At 36.8% G+C, this 19,189-nt stretch overlaps 1 long non-coding RNA gene across 1 annotated transcript; it reads right to left on the minus strand.

Annotated features, from left to right (window-relative positions):
* Positions 1–17,624: 17,624 nt before the first annotated feature.
* Positions 17,625–18,737, minus strand: LOC129436199 (uncharacterized). Its single transcript, XR_008641743.2, has 2 exons — positions 18,524–18,737; positions 17,625–17,774 (listed from the first exon to the last, which is right to left on the minus strand). It is a non-coding gene; the product is annotated as an uncharacterized lncRNA (long non-coding RNA).
* Positions 18,738–19,189: the final 452 nt, after the last annotated feature.

Consider the following 19,189-nt stretch of genomic DNA (forward strand, 5'->3'; position numbering starts at 1 on the left):
ATTATTGTGACTTTTTTATTAATTGTAATTTATAATAGAGGTCACGTAAATAATAGATGGGGAACACACACACACACACACACACACACACACACACACACAAACTAATTGCTTGTGAATGTCATTAATTTGACAATGGACACAAATTATTGTTAAGTATGACTGTAAAGAGGATTCATCGATCCCCTCTGTTCTCCTGTACTCTTGATGAATGCGTGTGAATGAAAAGCAGCCGTGAAATACTACATACTCGTTGTACAATTCATTTTTCACAGCTGCCGTGCACACTTGACGAAGCACAAATCTGTTCCTCGCTTCAGTCATCGATTTAGTCCCGCCCTATTCATCTTCAAATGCATTTTTTTCTCGTTTTCCCTTTTCCATTTGACCTCTTCAAACCGCTCGGATGTCATGGCGTCTTGTGCTGGATTCGGTCTGATCAAACTCTCATGATATGCTTTGTGGCTTCGCTGGCACAGGCATAATTCTTCAGGCGCGGAGTTGAGACGAGTGCTGACACTGAGAGAATATGATGTACTGCTGACAGAGCCGCAAAATGATGCTCTGTGCAGAAATATATTAACATTAAAGCTTGTTGATAAGATGGAGAAGAAGAAAAAAAACAGACATATCTCTAATTTGTGATTAGATCAGCGTTCTGTACAGCATTTATGGTGACAACTTTTTTAAAGGATTCCAACTCATAAAATATACATATTTACAGTACTCTGCAAAAGTCTTAGGCCAACATGCCAGAATTAGATTTGTTGTTTTTGCAGTGTTATAGTGGTCATATATAATTATTTCTCAGTCTCTTTAATAGAATACATCAAGAAAATACAGGAAATGTGTATATAGTATTAAAAACTGTATAAAAATGTAAACTGTGTCAAGTATTTAGTATTTAAACTCCCCTTCTACTTGAGCATTAGCAGGAAACTGCAGGATCTCTTAAACCTAAATAAAATTAAATCCTAATTTTAAAGAAATTAGTCTTTTTTACTTAATTCTTCTTAGATGTGTTTAGTGCCAAGAGAGGTCACACTAAACCTGAATAAAATGAATTTATTTATTATCCTACATCAACACAAAGTATGAAAAACTTGTGTTATCCTATCAATATGGGCCAACATTTCTGAAGAATGCTTTCAGCTCCTTGTTGAATCAATGCCACATAGAATTAAGGCAGTTCTGAAGGCGAAAGGGGGTCAAACACAGTATTAATATGGTGTTCCTAATAATCCTTTAAGTGAGTGTATACGCACAAGCAAAACAAAACTATTAAAATATATGAAACCAATGTGATCGTACTCTTACTAATGCTGTAAAAATCATAAATAATTCAGTACTCAAATACTTCCAATATGATATCTAAAAGATCTGTTTCTAAATCAAGTTTATGTTTTAGATGCTGTCCATACCTTGATTTTGTTTATATGTGTATATATAAGGAATAATATGCTAAATGTAACAGGTTTCCATTGTGATTTTATATTGTAAGTATATCTGCTGTGTTACAGAGCTGTGGATTACTACATTAAGTATTTACTAATGGCCTTAAAATAAACATTATGCTTTTGAGGATAATACAGCATTTGATTTGGGTCATTACATGTAGAATGTGATGCGATGTTAAATTTCTAACGATACGATGCATCGATGCCACACATAAAATATCGATATGACCTATCTAAATTTTGACACTCCACGTCCTCATTTCTTGACTGATGTCCATCTACGTATTTGCTTTATTTGTTTTCGTTTGCTAGTGTGGCAGCAAGTGCAATTCAGCAACAACGCAGTTGTAGCAGTAAAAACACAGTAAAAGATGCAGAAGATGTTGTGACTGATATCGGACACAATTGATGGGTTTGGAAATATTTTGTATTTGGAAAATGGACTGGACAAACAGATTGGCAGAAAACCTCTGCCAGCACCAGCTGAACCGCTAAAGACTTTAACTGTTGCCATTATACGTTTGATTTAAAGTGACATTTTTCCCTCATTATTTAGTTTTCTTTATTAAAAAAAGTTTATTTTAGTTTGTTGTTGTAAATGTCCAATTGTTGCATAGAATGTGCCATATTTTATAGAGAATAATTAAATGTTCATGTTATATATATTTTGGTTGCATTTGTGAGTTATTAAAAATGTAACTGCTCAACTAGGCTTATAATATTAAAGTATCAATAAAGTAATCAAATTGAATGAAAAGGTAATTGCATCAAATAAATGTTAGATGTATCGCAAACATTGCATCGCTGGCGGAGATAATCGATACTGCATTTGAATTGTCTGTCACTGCATATACAACTGATATCAAGTCAGGCAGACATGTATTTCTGAAAACCAAATTAACAAAGAATTAAAAAAAATAGTTTAATGGTTATATTGATGATGGCTGTAGTTGTGATGATGGTATTGAGGAGGAAGATGCGATTGTGGTGATGAGTATGATGGTTATGGTGATGAGGATGATGATGGATGAGGTGATGTTGATGTGATTGTGGTGATGATGAGGATGATGATGGATGAGGTGATGTTGATGTGATTGTGGGGATGATGAGGATGATGGATGTGGTGGTGTTGATGTGATTGTGGAGATGATGAGAATGTTGATGGATGTGGTGATGTGGATGTGGTGATGATGATAATAATAATGGATGCGGTGATGTTGATGTGATTGCGAGGATGATGAGGATGATGGATGTGGTGATGTTGATGTGATTGTGGTGATGATGAGGATGATGGATGTGGTGATGTTGATGTGATTGTGGAGACGATGAGAATGTTGATGGATGTGGTGATGTGGATGTGGTCATGATGATAATAATAATGGATGCAGTGATGTTGATGTGATTGTGAGGACGATGAGGATGATGGATGTGGTGATGTTGATGTGATTGTGGTGATGATGAGAATGTTGATGGATGTGGAGATGTGATTGTGGTGATGATGATAATAATGGTGGATGTGGTGATGTTGATGTGATTTTGGGGATGATAAGGATGATAGATGTGGTGATGTGATTGTGGTGATGATGAGGATGATGGATGTGGTGATGTGATTGTGGTGATGATTAGAATGTTGATGGATGTGGTGATGTGATTGTGGTGATGATGATGGATGAGGCGATGTTGATGGGATTGTGGGAATGATGGATGTGGTGATGTTGATGTGATTTTGGGAATTATGTTGTGGTGATGTTGATGTGATTGTGGTGATGATGATGTGGTTATGTTGATGTGATTGTGGTGATGATGAGGATAATGGATGTGGTGATGTTGATGTGATCGTGGTGATGATGAGAATGTTGATGGATGTGGTGATGTTGATGTGATTGCGAGGATGATGATGTGGTGATGTTGATGTGATTGTGGTGATGATGATGAGAATGTTGATGGCTGTGGTGATGTGATTGTGGTGATGATGAGGATGATAATGGATGAGGTGATGTTGAAGTGATTTTGGGGATGATGAGGATGATGGATGTGGTGATGTTGATGTGATTGTGGTGATGATGAGAATGTTGATGGATGTGGTGATGTTGATGTGATTGTGGGGATGATGAGGATGAAGGATGTGGTGATGTTGATGTGATTGTGGTGATGATGAGAATGTTGATGGATGTGGTGATGTGGATGTGGTGATGATGATCATAATAATGGATGTGGTGATGTTGATGTGATTGCAGGACGATGAGGATGATAATGTGGTGATGTTGATGTGATTGTGGTGATGATGAGAATGTTGATGGATGTGGTGATGTGATTGTGGTGATGATGATAATAATGATGGATGTGGTGATGTTGATGTGATTGTGGGGATGATGAGGATGTTGATGGATGTGGTGATGATGATAATAATGATGGATGTGATGATGTTGATGTGATTGCGAGGATGATGAGGATGACGGATGTGGTGATGTTGATGTGATTGTGATGATGATGAGGATGTTAATGGATGTGGTGATGTGATTGTGTTGATGATGATAATAATGATGGATGTGGTGATGTTGATGTGATTGTGGTGAAGATGGATGTGGTGATGTGATTGTGGTGATGATGAAAATAATGATGGATGTGGTGGTGTTGATGTGATTGTGGTGGTGATGATGATGGATGTGATGTTGATGTGATTGCAGGGATGATGAGAATGATGATGGATGTGTTGATGTGATTGGGGTGGTAATGATGATGGATGTGGTGGTGATGGAGATGATGTGATTGTGGTAGTGGTGAGGTGAAAAACCTCCACTTCTAAATGTTTTTTATTTCTTTGGACAAGACATGGTAAACAGTTGCAAAATCACTAAAGATGCAAGAAGAAACACTACAAATGATGAAAGTCATTAATGTAAATATGAATAAACTAAACCACACACTGGGACTTAGGTCACACGGTTAGTGTAAGACAAGAAGTTGTGGTTCAGAAGTGCATCTTTTTATTTTTTTGGGAAAAATTATGATCGTTAAGACCCTTATGCCTCGGTTGGGTTCATTTAAAGCCCTTTGATGCTGCATTTAAACGGCCCCTTTAAACTGCATTGAAACTGAAAACTGTACATTATAAAGTCCACTGTATGGAAAAAAAATCCTGGAATGTTTTTCTCAAAAAACTTTATTTCTTCTCGACTGAACAAAGAAAGACATAAACATCTTGGATTACATGGGGGTAAATAGATTATCAGGAGTGTTTAAATGAAAGTGGATTATTTGAAGCGAAAGTATTTGATGAACATATAATACATGCTCTCTCCAGCATCTCATTCTCATCTGCCTTTTAGCGGCTTTTGAATCTAAGCACTTCAAACCGTATACTGTATGTTGACAATGATAAGAATGAAGATAATGGATGTTGTGGTGATGATGAGGGTTTAATTATTGTGATGACGATGATGGTTGAGGTGATGATGATGGTGATGATTTTTGTAGTTTTGCACCAAATACCAGCATGTTCCTCTAAATTACACTCAGTTCAACAGATTCCTAACCAGGAACCGGTAATTATAAATAATAAAACAGCCTTCTAAATCATTGCCTTTTGAGTTGTTAGTGGTTTTCCAGCAGAATGTGGGTCACATTCATTTGAATGCATTTATCGACTCAGCTTTGGGTGAGCACTCATTAGGAGTTGAGGGGAATGGTAGTTCAAAGATGTTATGGCATCAGATGATTTTCAGGTGAGACTGTTTTCAAAGTCAGCATTAGCTTCATAACCTGCTGGGTATTTAAAAGATTATCACTGTAGTGTGAACTGTGTTTCGTCATAAGTTGCGTAACTGGGTTGGGGAAAACTGCAGAGGATTTGAGATCTGTATTCAGAATGCTGAGTATTACGTGGTTTTAATCTGTCTAGAGGTTAATTACTGAGGATCTAATCACAAAGTATCTGTCAAACCTTATAGAAATCAATAGAGTTTAGTGAAGTTGAACAAAAGACAATCTGACAGTTTTACTAATGAGCTCATGCCATCTGAAATGGAAAAACGAAATCTTTACCATCCCGTAAAATCACTTTAGATCTCATTAAAATATTTCCCTCATATTTACATACATGGTGGCTTATTAGAAGTTTTTCAATTAAGTCTGTTTTCATGAATAAAAATAAATGGATGAGATTGAATAAGAGGAAGATTTAGAAAACGTTTTGGAAGAGTTCATTTAAAAATTAAAATTCTTTTAATCTCTATGACTTTCTTGCTTTCAACACACATTTACAGTATAAGCACAACGTCCATTTTAATGGTGATCAAGGCAATCAAGCACGATTTCATAGTAATATTATATATATATGTATGTATGCATGTATGTATGTATGTAATAAGGTTAACAGCCCCTAGTCTGTCAACCTGGTCATTATACACACAACAACAAAATTAAAATTCTTCAAAACTTCTTTGGTTTCAAAAAATGAAATAATGAAATTTAAAATGTGTGTGATGAAATTAATTGCAACCAGCCACTTATATTAATAATACAACTTAATCATATATTATAAAACATATAAAACACATTTTATAATTTATTATGCATTTTGTCAGCTACTGTTTATATATTTTGGTTGCTACAAATTGTAGGTCATCTGGTTCATATGGCACTATATCATTGTCCTTGGCTTTGATTCTCAGTGACACACATACTGATCAAATCTAAAGCCAGAATGCACTGAATGTCACTAAAAGTGTCTGCCAAACGCATAAATGAAATTTAACTCGGATATTGTCATTTAAAGTGTAATGCCACCAGAATTAATTGTAACAAACACCAGAACAGAGAAGAAAAACACTGAATTCTTATCTTTAAATGCTGAGATGTTCTTCTATCTCTGGGAACTGGCAGATCTCTAATATCAATGTTTCACTAAAGGTTGACGTTATTTTGGGTCATTGCCTGGCATCAATCATTACATAATATGCAAATGTTGTGTGTCGGCTTTATTTGCAGTACTAGGATAGAGCTGTGAGTGCAAAGGGCAAAGCATAATATAAAATAAAAACACAAACTAAGATCCAAAACCCAAAATGCGTCTGACATGTTTTCTTGTAAATAAGCTTTTTATTATCAGACTCTTAATAGATTCTGCCAACAAAGCGGCATTTCTGAATGACCTGTGGCCGGGATTAAAAAGATATAAAGTGAAAGTATTTTATGAATGTATTGTATGTGTCAAAAGCATTCGGTTTATATCATCAGACTTTTGATTAATGTGGTGTTTAGTGGCTTTCTCTTTCTCTCTCTCTCTCTCTCTCTCTCTCTCTCTCTCTCTCTCTCTCTCTCTTTCTCTCTCTCTCTCTCTCTCTCTCTCTCAGTGCTGAATATCCAATTTTGTATTTCAAAACATAAAAATTGATCTTTAGCTTCCATTTAATCTAGGTGGATTAAACATTAATTACAATAAAATGAATTGTTAAGCCATGTCCTTTAAAAAAGTTTTTGTGTTTATTGTAATATGCATTTCTGGCAAAGTTTAATGTATCCATTGTAACAAAAGAAATATCACTCAATTAATTTTGAACCGTTCAGAGCCTAGATGTTCTCATTTATATTTGCAGGTACTGTATCAAAAAAAGTATACCTTTATTTATTTACATATTTAGATTGGATATTACATTTATTCAGCAGAGGAGAATGACTCTCATTAATCAGTAAATGATGGAAACCTTGCTGGATCAAAATAATCTTTTAATAGAAAAGTCATTAAAACTTTCTGTATAGCTGAATTTATTTATTATCCTACATCAACACAAAGTATGAAAAACTAGTGAAAATGTGTTAATATTAATCTATAATATAAACTCTATAAATTCAATATAAAGGCTTATATATAAATACACACTCACCTAAAGGATTATTAGGAACACCTGCTCAAAAATGGTGGTCCCCCACAGACCAGCTTATTAGTGGAGAGGAGATAGAGTGATATAGCCAATTAGTATGAGGGATGATTAGTAGACCAATGGGCAAGTTTGGCCAGGATACAACTCTATTTTTTTTTTTTTTTTTTTTTTTTTTGAAGGATATCCTGGGATTTTTAATGACCACAGAGAGTCAGGACCTTGGTTTAACGTCTCATCCAAAGGACGGTGCTTCTTGACAGTATAGTTTCCCCGTCACTATACTAGGGTGTTATGACCCACACAGACCACAGAGTGAGCCCCCCATGCTGGTCTCACTAACACAACTACCAGCAGAAACCTGGTTTTCCCAGGTGGTCTCCCATCCAAGTACTGACCAGGCTCAGCCCTGCTTAGCTTCAGTGGGCAAGCTGTCTTGGGCTACAGGGTGATATGGCTGTGGTATAACCCAGGTGGATGCTGCACATTGGTGGTGGTTGAGGAGATTCCCACGTTCATATGTAAAGTGCTTTGAGTACTGAGAAAAGCGCTATATAAATGTAAGGAATTATTATTATTATTATCAATTTATCATTAATGCAATTATCTAATCAACCAATCACATGGCTGTTCCTTCAATGCATTTAGGGGTGTGGTCCGGGTCAAGACAATCTCCTGAACTCCAAACTGAATGTCAGAATGGGAAAGAAAGGTGATTTAAGCAATTTTGAGCGTGGCATGGTTGTTGGTGCCAGACGGGCCAGTCTGAGTATTTCACAATCTGCTCAGTTACCATTTCTAGGGTTTACAAAGAATGGTGTGAAAAGGGAAAAACATCCAGTATGCAGCAGTTCTGTGGGCGAAAATGCCTTGTTGATGCTAGAGGTCAAAGGAGAATGAGCCGAGAGCTTCATGCCCTGGATGTGCATCCCACAAATTTCCATAAACTGCAAGATGCTATCCTATCAAGATGGGCCAACATTTCTAAAGAATGCTTTCAGCACCTTGTTGAATCAATGCCATGTAGAATTAAGGCAGTTCTGAAGGCAAAAGGGGGTCAAACACAGTATTAGTATGGTGTTCCTAATAATCCTTTAGGTGAGTGTATACGCACAAGCAAAACAAAACTATTAAAATATATGAAACCAATGTGATCGTACTCTTACTAATGCTGTAAAAATAATACATAATTCAGTACTCAAATACTTCAAAATGACATCAAAAAGATCTGTTTCTAAATGAAGTTTATGTTTTAGATGCTGTCCATACCTTGATTTTGTTTGTTAGAAGCAAACTTTTTTATACAAATACAGATGAGATGACATTGGCAAGTTGTAAAGAAGAATCAAAAAGTTGAGAGAAAAGGGCAAAATCAATATAGCCTCTTAATAAGCGAAATTCACTGCTGGATCATGGCACAGGTTAAATGAAGTTCCCTCGTGTGATGTACAAGGGCTGGGTGTGACCTTACATGAGGAGCAAAAGTCAGGGGAAGTATTTGTGCCCTTTGATGTCATTACAGACTTTTTTATTGCCAATGGGCAATGGTTTAAAAGCAGGGTGCAGACAGCACCACTGTCACATACTGCTGTGTCATCAACCCTTCATTTATCATCAAATCAACTTTCCCTTTGTAAAACAAACATTTAATGCTGTACAAAAGAGGCAGTTCACATACCACAAATATGCTGTTATGAGCAAAATAAAAAATGCATGAGCTAAAACAAGCAGTTAATGTAAGAACAGCCAAACATTTTGATTAAACAGAAGCTTTCAGTTTTTGGTTTATAATAAAACAATGAATTTTTGATTTGTATTATGTGGTCAGTTGTTGTAAATAAACAAACACTAACCAAACTTCAGTGCCGAGAATTCCCCGAATCCTGTCAGTATTAATAATTCCCCTTTAAAGATTAATCAAACAAGACAAGACGAGTCAGTTTTGCGAACTATATTTTGCTCAGATGAGTTTTAATTATACTTGCATTAAGATATTCATTACCCACACATCAAACTAACAGCCTTCCCTGTCAACACAATCAAAACATTCATCCATCCATTAAGAGGTTCAGAAGTTGATAGAAAGTTTAAAAGGAAAGTTTCTTGGCAATTGGTTGGAAACTGGAATTAAGATTTTTGTAGCATTTACAGAATCTTTTAATACTGATAACTAGATTTCGACACGTCTGAAGAATATCTAAGTGTTGCTTAAAGCGTTTCTTATTAGCCAGAGTCAAAATAGTTCACCTCCAAATTAGTGATATTCTGGTGTCTAGATATGACTTAGGTTCTTTTAAAGCCCGGAATACACTGCACGATTTTTGCCCTCCTATAAGATCATTACCTTATCACAATGTGCGACATGTATCGTTTAAACTCGGGTACGAGAGGCATGTAGACTGTACGATGATGACACGGAAGCTTCGGCGGCAGTGTCACACGTTGCGCAACGTCACCAGCATGCGCTCGTGGTAAACAAATACCGGCGCACAGATCGTAGCAGCAAACACACTGTGCGGTGATCATGCCGAATTTCTGACACTGTCAGAAAACTATCGTAGGCTATCTTTGGACGCAAGACCGGGAAAACGGCCGTCTTTGAACCTCTCTCATTGTACGACATAGGACCACCGATGAAGACCCACGATCACAGAAATCGCGACGATAGTTTCACGATGGCAATCTTTCGTCTGGGACAGCCAATAATCGTGCAGTGTATTCCGGGCTTAAATGAAGTCTATGGGCCCTATTTTAACGATCTAAGCCAGGGTTCCTCACATCCTACCCTGGAGGAGCCAGTGTCCTGCAGAGTTAAGCATCAACCCTGATCAAACACACCTACCTGTGATTTTTTAGTGATCAGCTTGCTCAGGTGTGTTTGATTAAGGTTGTTGATTAGCTTGCTCAGGTGTGTTTGATTAAGGTTGTTGATTAGCTTGCTCAGGTGTGTTTGATTAAGGTTGAAGCTAAACTGTGCATCTCTTCAGGCTAGGATGTGAGGAACCCTGATCTAAGCCCATGGCCTAAGTGCATGGCACAAGTTTATTTAAAGCGGATTTAAAAGAGGAACTATATTGTATGGCGTAATAGCACTTTTGGGAGTACTTCGACTCGGCGCAGTAACACCCTCCCTCTCCCATTATGAGAGTGAGAAGGGGAGCGAACTTTTCAGGAGAGTCGAAGTACTCCCAAAAGTGCTATTACGCCATAAAATATAGTTCCTCTTTTAAATCTGCTTAGAAAAGCGCTACGTGTTATTTTGTAGCACCAAACTTGCTCGTATAACTACTCGTCTTAAATAAGAAAAACGTTGATGTGTTTGGTCACTTCTAACTTTATCTCTAAATGGTACCATTGAATGAATGGGGCTAAGCTAAATGCTATCGAAGCGTCGCAGTTCTTAGTTAAGGTAATAACATATTTTAATATTGAAAATGAGTAGACTATTCCTTTAAGCACCTGGGGAAGCGCCATGAGTGTTTTGATGAAAGTAAAAAAATCTAAATAAATGCAATATTAGTCCTTTTTAAAAGCAAAAAAAAAGTTTATTTAAGAGGCTACATGTAAAGCAGCTTTTTAAAGTCTTGTAAACTGTCCTCATTTGTGTCTAAGATACACAGTAATATTCTTTTACATTTTAACCCTTTAATTTTTCATATTTAACAACGTGTGTGTAATGTGTGTAATAAGCAAACTCTCATTGTCATCCTGTTTATAAATGTGTATTATTAACGCACTCTTTAAATAACAAAAAAGTTATTCCAAAGTAGTCTATTTTAGTTGCCTCAAAATAGCAAAGCGCCAACAATGTGCCTGAACACACCTCTTTTTTAGACCAGCATGCCCATGGGCGCACAAATGGACGCAAATGAAAGCGATATAACTGTGTCAGGCTAAAACTAGCAAAAAACACTTGCATCGTGCTTTGCGCAGCACTGCGCCAGTTGTAAGATAGGGCCCTATGTGTTTTTTTTCCACCAGATACGTTATACACTATATATAAATATATATATTTATATAATTTCTAAGCAAGACATGAGGTCATCCCCTTTATCACAGTCGAACGCACAGCGTCGCAAAGTGATATGTTACATACTTAATTTAACTTGAACAGGCACATACTGTAGACATTGGATGCATGCAATACATCTCGCTTACAGGGGTCCGTAAGGAGCAGTAAAGTGGATCTAAAGCCTTAACGCCACAAGGTAAAACTCCTTTGAACTCTTTCATGGTACAGTTTAGTATATGATGGTATTTTCTAAACTCTGATCTCTCATACAAAAATCTGCCGGTGCGCATACAATATGCGTTTACTATTTTAATGAAGAAACATACACTGTATGTTGACCCTTGCTTATGTAAAAAATAACTAAACCCATGCAGGCCTTAAGGGTTATGAGTTTGTTTAAATTCCTAACCCTATGCATGAGGAACAGTAATGGTGCCTGTATTACCTCAAGTACAGATGAGATCACTTCGAGATGAAATGATTACATCAATATTGTTACTAAATGCATGGAAATTATCTGCTACGTCGTGGCCAACAAGCACAACTAATAAAATAATATTATGAAATGGAGCAGATATGGATACAAGAACAATTTACACGGTGAGCAAAACCTCCAGCTGTGCTCATGTGCCCCAAAGCAAACTGTAAAGACTAACTCAATTAATGGCTGAATTATATAAAGAGAAAAAAAACAAGAAGGTGTTATTGAACAGATAAGGGAGCTTCTGTAATACTGTAAAATGTGTTGAGGTCTATGGGGAAAAACCAAGGTGAAAAGGTGAGAATATCAGAGAGATTTCAAACTAAATAATTTATTCTTCCAATTTTCTGAGCCAATTCAACGCAACAATGGGCCTGTTATTAAATTTTAAATGGGAGTTATACATACAGTAGATTATCTGGAGTGACACAAGGGCAAGGGTGAGAATTTTGGAAATGTCATATTTAACCATTTATTACCCAAATTTGTGGCTTCAAAGGGGAAGTGGACAGTGTTCATGCATTTATGCATGAATTGATGTGGGTTACAAATATGAATATTGGTCAGATGCTGTTTGTAATAACTGTATTTAACTGTTACCTTTTATATATTTACCTTCCTTAGCTGTTTTCATTCAATATCTTCTCAAAGCAACCCAAATCCAATCAAAAGATTTACATTGCAAGTTGTGCATGTTTTTTTTTTTTATATAAAATGAACAGAAATAATAGCTTTGCTTTAACAGTATTGCAAGTTCTACAAACATCCACACTGCAATTCCTTCAGACTGAGGACACCAGATTTTCAGCCAGCGTGAGTTACTGGAAGTGCAGGCGTAATGCATTTTAAAAGCGCAAATATTTGATTTCTGCTAGTATGCAGCAATAAATGCAGCACAGCTGGACATAGCCTAACACAAATTTGTGGCTAAAATGAGCCACCATACTGTATAAACATCACAGTTGAAAAATCTTGACAGGAGACATTCATCAAATTAGTCTGTTCATCCGAGTAGATAAGAAATGCTCAAATCACTTCAAGCATTACCGGTGTCCAGGTACATAAGGAAGGAAACACATCATAAATTTTAATCTTTGCAAAAATGTGCTGATGTAATTTTATTTACAGTAATGGCTTTGCTCCAAAAGTAGTTGGGAGAAGACAGGCCCCTGATGCTAAAACAATTTTAAAAGGTAAGCATACGGCTGTCAGGTGACGTGTTCCATACCTGTTCCTCCATGGAAGACGAGACACAAAGGCTGTTTCTCAATGCGTTCTTGCAGGGGCGTCATGCACCATTTTTTTTTAAGGGGGCACAGTGTCAACAGCTCACAGAAATTTGTGCATACACAGACATCAAACGAAATATTATAGAGCTTTCAGTCTTTTCCATGGCACTTACATTTCTAACAATCTGAAAACCCCTGCTTTCATGCAAAACCTCCAAAATAAAAGTGATGACTATCTTTCATATCAAATACTATTTAATCAGAATAATGACACATTTGCATCATATTTACATCTGAAATGGCATGTTTTATTTATTTAAGTCTTAATGACTTGTTTAATTGTGTCATTATGCATTTTGCACAACAACTGCATCATATAAAATTAATGTAATTTTAAATCCATAAAGAATATAAACAACGAAAATGACATAAGCTATAGCCACGTTGATTGATTTTTAATGTTTAATAATGATTTAAAAAAAATATGTTTAGATAAAATTATTAGAGGAACGGATTTTTGCATTAAATTTTACCTTATATGTGAGCATGTGAGATTCCGCGCCCGCGTGAACTCTGGCGAACTTTGGCGTTGTGCCAAGAAGATGAATCTCTACTAATATAACGTTGAGACGGTCACATTTAAAACCATACATTTTCTACACAGAGGAGGTTAACTGCACATTACCGTACTGGGGTTTGGAAATGTTGTGAGCGTTTCTAACACGTTTTAATTCCTCAGATAGCCAAATGCAGCAGCAAGCCAGCAACAGCAGAGAGCTTGTGAGCGCGCCCAGACGCTGATGGCGACTGCGCTGACTGCAGCGCCAGCTGCCGCCAGAATAAAAGTAATATAACATGATCAAAACACTATCAAAACGGCGAAAATCTACGAAAAGTGACAAGGATGCAGCACAGAATGAATAATATTGTGCATATTAAACATATTAAAAGTCAAATAGCAGATTAATGGACGCTTATTTGATTTTGAGGTTCGATGCAAAATCCATTGGCTCAAAAAAACCAAGGGGGCACGTGCCCCCTCAGTTTGAATGGGCATGACGCCTCTGCGTTCTTGTCTGTACTTGTGTTCTTGTGGACTTGTAAAACGTCATCAGTTGCGGCTCAAGTACTCTTCTAAATCAAAGTTTGCATCAAGCCATGTTCACAAAACATCCCCGGATGTGTTCTTGATCCACTCATTTTATCAAGGATGCATCAGGAGGTGACTTGTGCGGACTTCTGACAGCCAAGTTTCCCAGAATGCATTTCGTGTCAACAGCAATGAACCCTAAAGCTTGCACAACATTCAAAATACTCTTCCTGTGTCATAAAATTTAGTTTTAAGAGCTGTTTAGTCTAGAATATAGATGACTAAACTTCAAATATGTGGTCAGTGAGTAAAGATAGCGCCTATATTAAAATTTCCTTTTGGATAGGTGAATTCCGGTGAATCAGCGTGTGGTCAGCGGCGTATACACCGATGAGGGCAGCCTCATCTCGGCAAGTCCTTCAAACTTCCATCAATATTACTGCGGCCGAGGTCGAAGTGCTGCAAAAGTGCTCTTCCACTATAAAATACAGTTCTCATTTTTTATCTGCTTAAAAATCGCCATGTTTTATTTTGTGCTACCATACTTACTTGTGTAACTACTCATGTAACAGTCTTTAGGGAAAACATGGATGTGTTTGTTAGATTCTAAATGCATCCCTGTTTGGATCCTAAGGAATGAATGGGGCTAGGCTAAATGCTAACACATTCACAATGCACTGTACAAAGATTAAATGCACGCATTGACAAAAGATAGGAATGTATTCATTTGTATAAGTTGAGGTAAGAACATAATAAAATATTGAAAAACTGTGGTGTTTTCCGTTAGATAATGGAGTTGATGAGTGTGATGGTTGACAGGTGAGGATGATTGGTGATCAGCCCTGCGTTCCAGTAAATTTTTTTTGTGACCTTCCCTCGCTAACTTCCCTAAGTTTCGTTCACTCGGATGTACGTCATTGCTTACGTTGTAAGAGTGCCCACTACTGCTAGAACACTTGAAGTGGGTTCAAATGGATTGCTCTAAGCCCTTGATCACATGGAAAGTGGAGACGCCCCCTCCATCATTTGAACTGTGCAAAGCACGAGCTGCTGAAGTGACGTCACAATCGTGTTGCATTGTGGTATATGGAGCTGCCTGAAGTGTACATATGAAGTAGACTCCCTCCCTCGGTCAAAATCAAGGGATTGAGGGTCTGTCCATATAAACTTTCCTCGTTCACTTGACGAAGTGGACCCCACTTCAAAATGGCGACATGGATTCCCCCAAGGGGAAGTGTTTAGGGAAGTTTGCGAGTGCGTGTCTAAAACTGGATTGGAACCAGAGGCGTCATGCCCATTCAAACTAAGGGGGCACGTGCCCCCTTGGTTTTTTTGAGCCAATGGATTTTGCATCCAACCTCAAAATCAAATAAGCGTCCATTAATCTGTTATTTGACTTTTAATCTATTTAATATGCACACTATTATACATTCTGTGCTGCATCCTTGTCACTTTTCGGAGATTTTTGCCGTTTTGATAGTGTTTTGATCATGTTACAATACTTTTATTCTGGCGGCAGCTGGTGCTGCACTCAGCACAGTCGCAGACGTCATCAGCGTCTGGGTGCGCTCACGAGCTCTCTGCTGTTGCTGGCTTGCTGCTGCATTTGGCTATCTGAGGAATTAAAACGTGTTAGAAACGCTCACAACATTTCCAAACCCCAGTACGGTAATGTGCAGTTAACCTCCTCTGTGTAGAAAATGTATGGTTTTAAATGTGACCGTCTCAACGTTATATTAGTAGAGATTCATCTTCTTGGCACAACGCCAAAGTTCGCCTGAGTTCACGCGGGCGCGGAATCTCACATGCTCACATATGAGGTAAAATTTAATGCAAAAATCCGTTCCTCTAATAATTTTATCTAAACATATTTTTTAAATCATTATTGAACATTAAAATCAATCACGTGTCTATAGCTTATGTCATTTCGTTGTTTATATACTTTATGGATTTAAAATTACATTAATTTTATATGATAATGCAGTTGTTGTGCAAAATGCATTAATGACACAATTAAACAAGCCATTAAGACTTAAATAAATAAAACATGCCGTTTCAGATGTAAATATGATGCAAATGTGTCATTATTCCGATTGAATAGTATTTGATATTAAAGTTAGTCATCACTTTTATTTTGGAGGTTTTTGCATGAAAGCAGGGGTTTTCAGATTGTTAGAAATGTAAGTGTCATGGAAAAGACTGAGAGCTCTATAATATTTCGTTTGATGTCTGTGTATGCACAAATTTCTGTGAGCTGTTGACACTGTGCCCCCTTAAAAAAAATTGGTGCATGACGCCCCTGATTGGAACGCAGCCCAGGATAGGTGAGGGAATGTGGAGGATCATGGGAATTGGAGTCCAAAGGAAGGTAAACATGGAGAACATAGGAAACATACTGAGACTGTAACAACACCCTTTTTAGAAACCTTCCTTTAGCCTATTTCTAAGATTGGCAGGTGTGGGCATTCCTGCTCCTGGAGAGCTTCAATGTCATTTCCAAGTAATCCTGCAGCCTTTTATTTTAGGTTTTTCAGGTGTGTTTGATTAGGGTCGGACCTGAACTTTGCCAAACAATGGCCCTCCAGGACCAGGAATGCCCACCTCTGCTTTATGGGGAACACAATCGTAGCTGAGTCCTAGGTTTACCAGTTAGTCCGACTTACCAAAGATCACCAAGATTACCAAGCTCACATTCACATTTAATTTGTATTGCATTGTGGGAAAGACACTAAACAAAATGGCAGTTCACTAGTTTGCCTGCGCATTCAGTCATAATGATTAATGGATAAAAAACTTGGCTTGCTTTCCTCAAAGGGAGCTCTGAAATTGAACTCTGAACCCACAGAGAAAGCAAGCCTAAGGCTCAAGCCCCAAGTTCAACCCCCTGCAACAGAAGTGCACAGAGGAAGAAAGAGAGCAGTGAAGGAGGAGAGATGGGAAGGAGGGGGGATGACAGAAGAATTACAGCTGGACGCAGAAGCCTGGAGGCTGCCTTATATACGTTCATAATGATGATTGACAGGTCTGACTCCTACATTTAGATATACACTCACCTAAAGGATTATTAGGAACACCATACTTATACTGTGTTTGACCCCCCCTTTCACCTTCAGATCTGCCTTAATTCTACACTGTAAAAACTATTACTATTACCTACTCAATATTTTTGGTGAAGCATTTTTACACTTAAAAAAATTTAGTAAATTTGAAAGCTATGAAATCGATTAGATTTCATTAATTACATTAATTTCCTATCACAAATTAAATTGAGTAGATGGAATCAAAAATATAAAAGCAAATCAATAAAAAATCACAGTGAAGTCTACTAATAAATTAAGTTGATATCATTAAAAATGTAACTTAGATGTAGCTGAAAATTTTGTGAATATTATTTAACTAAAATAAATTATTTTTATTTACTTAATGTTATACATTTATTTCATACTGAACCATCAATTATCAATGATAAACAAAGCAATTTGTATACGTTGTTTTATTGAAAATGGCAAACATTGTACATGTTACAAAAACAATCAGCTAAATAAACTCTGAGAGGTCTCTCAAATTCACAGCATGCAGAATCCACACCTCTTGAACCCGGACAGGTGGACCACCAGCACTTGTACCTGCAACAAAGATAACTTTATTTAAACGGCTGTCCGCTGTGACTCTGGACGCTGCCACAGAGCGCCACTTAGTTTAACATTACAATAACATATTTGTCTCAAATCTGTAACGATTAACAAAGGCTACGAATGCATATTTTATATCTGGAAGTAAACTTTGTCTGACTAAACTCGCGCTATTTAATGCGAACGTCCGGTGTGGTATCAGAAACTGCGAGTTGTCCTACACGAGACGCAACGCATCTCCACCGGTGTGCGAGACCCTTCACACAAAAAAGGAAAATAAAGCATAGGCATATGGAGTCGAGAGATAATTAATATAAATGTATATAAGCGTGTGAGCTCTGTTAAGCTCTGTTGTGTTCCGCTTCCACGTGAAAGGTCTAATAAATCCGGGTGGAGCGAAACTGAGGACCGGATTTCGGATCGCCTGACTATCAGCCAGTACAGATTTACACGTGTTTGTCTACACAACCACTTTATGCAGTAATAAAACGATCAGAAATTATTATTTTACACACATTTCAAGTGGCACAGCTGTATTAATACTTTGGTGACCTTAATAAATACGTAAAATAAAAATATTAATGATTAATCTACCAGTATGTGCACAGAAAGCTGTTATTGTACCCAGTTTACAGTATGGCTCCGAAAGTATTCAGATAAATACACCAACAAGTTGTTTACGCAAGGACACATCAAATATTTCATTAAAAACAAGTGTAAATATTAATAAACTCAACACTTACCAGGATTTTTGAGGAGTTTTGAGGTTGTTTATCTTCCTGCAAGAGGCGCTGTTTCTTCTGCTGCTGATTAAAAAACCGTTGGCTTTGTGATTTTTAAATTTACATCTGATTTAATGAATTTTTTTGCCTACATTTACTCAAATAATACAATGTAATAATGTTTCACCAAAAATATTCAGTAAATCATAGTTAAAGTTATGCATGAAATTTACTATTTTTTTTGTTGATGTTAAATACCTATGTTAACTTGAAATGGGCAATTATAATAGTTTTGAAAGCTGAAATATATAAGTGTGACATTCTCAAATATATTGATTCAAATTTACAACAAATATTAAGAATATCTATAAGAAATAATCTGTTAGTTAAATACTTATTTTATTTGATGTATACAACTAAATAATATCTGTACATTTTACACACAAATATATGTTTATTTTTTAGTCATTAATTTTGGTTTGTCTAACTCAAAAAATCAACTTAGTGACATAAAGAGATTTTATTAAGTTATTTTAATAATTTATTTTTGTGATATTTACAAAGCCACTGAATTATTTTTTACAGTGTACGTGGCATTGATTCAACAAGGTGCTGAAAGCATTCTTTAGAAATGTTGGCCCATATTGATAGGATAGCATCTTGCAGTTGATGGAGATTTGTGGGATG

This window comes from Misgurnus anguillicaudatus, chromosome 16, assembly GCF_027580225.2.
Source record: "Misgurnus anguillicaudatus chromosome 16, ASM2758022v2, whole genome shotgun sequence".
Classification (NCBI taxonomy): Eukaryota; Metazoa; Chordata; class Actinopteri; order Cypriniformes; family Cobitidae; genus Misgurnus; species Misgurnus anguillicaudatus.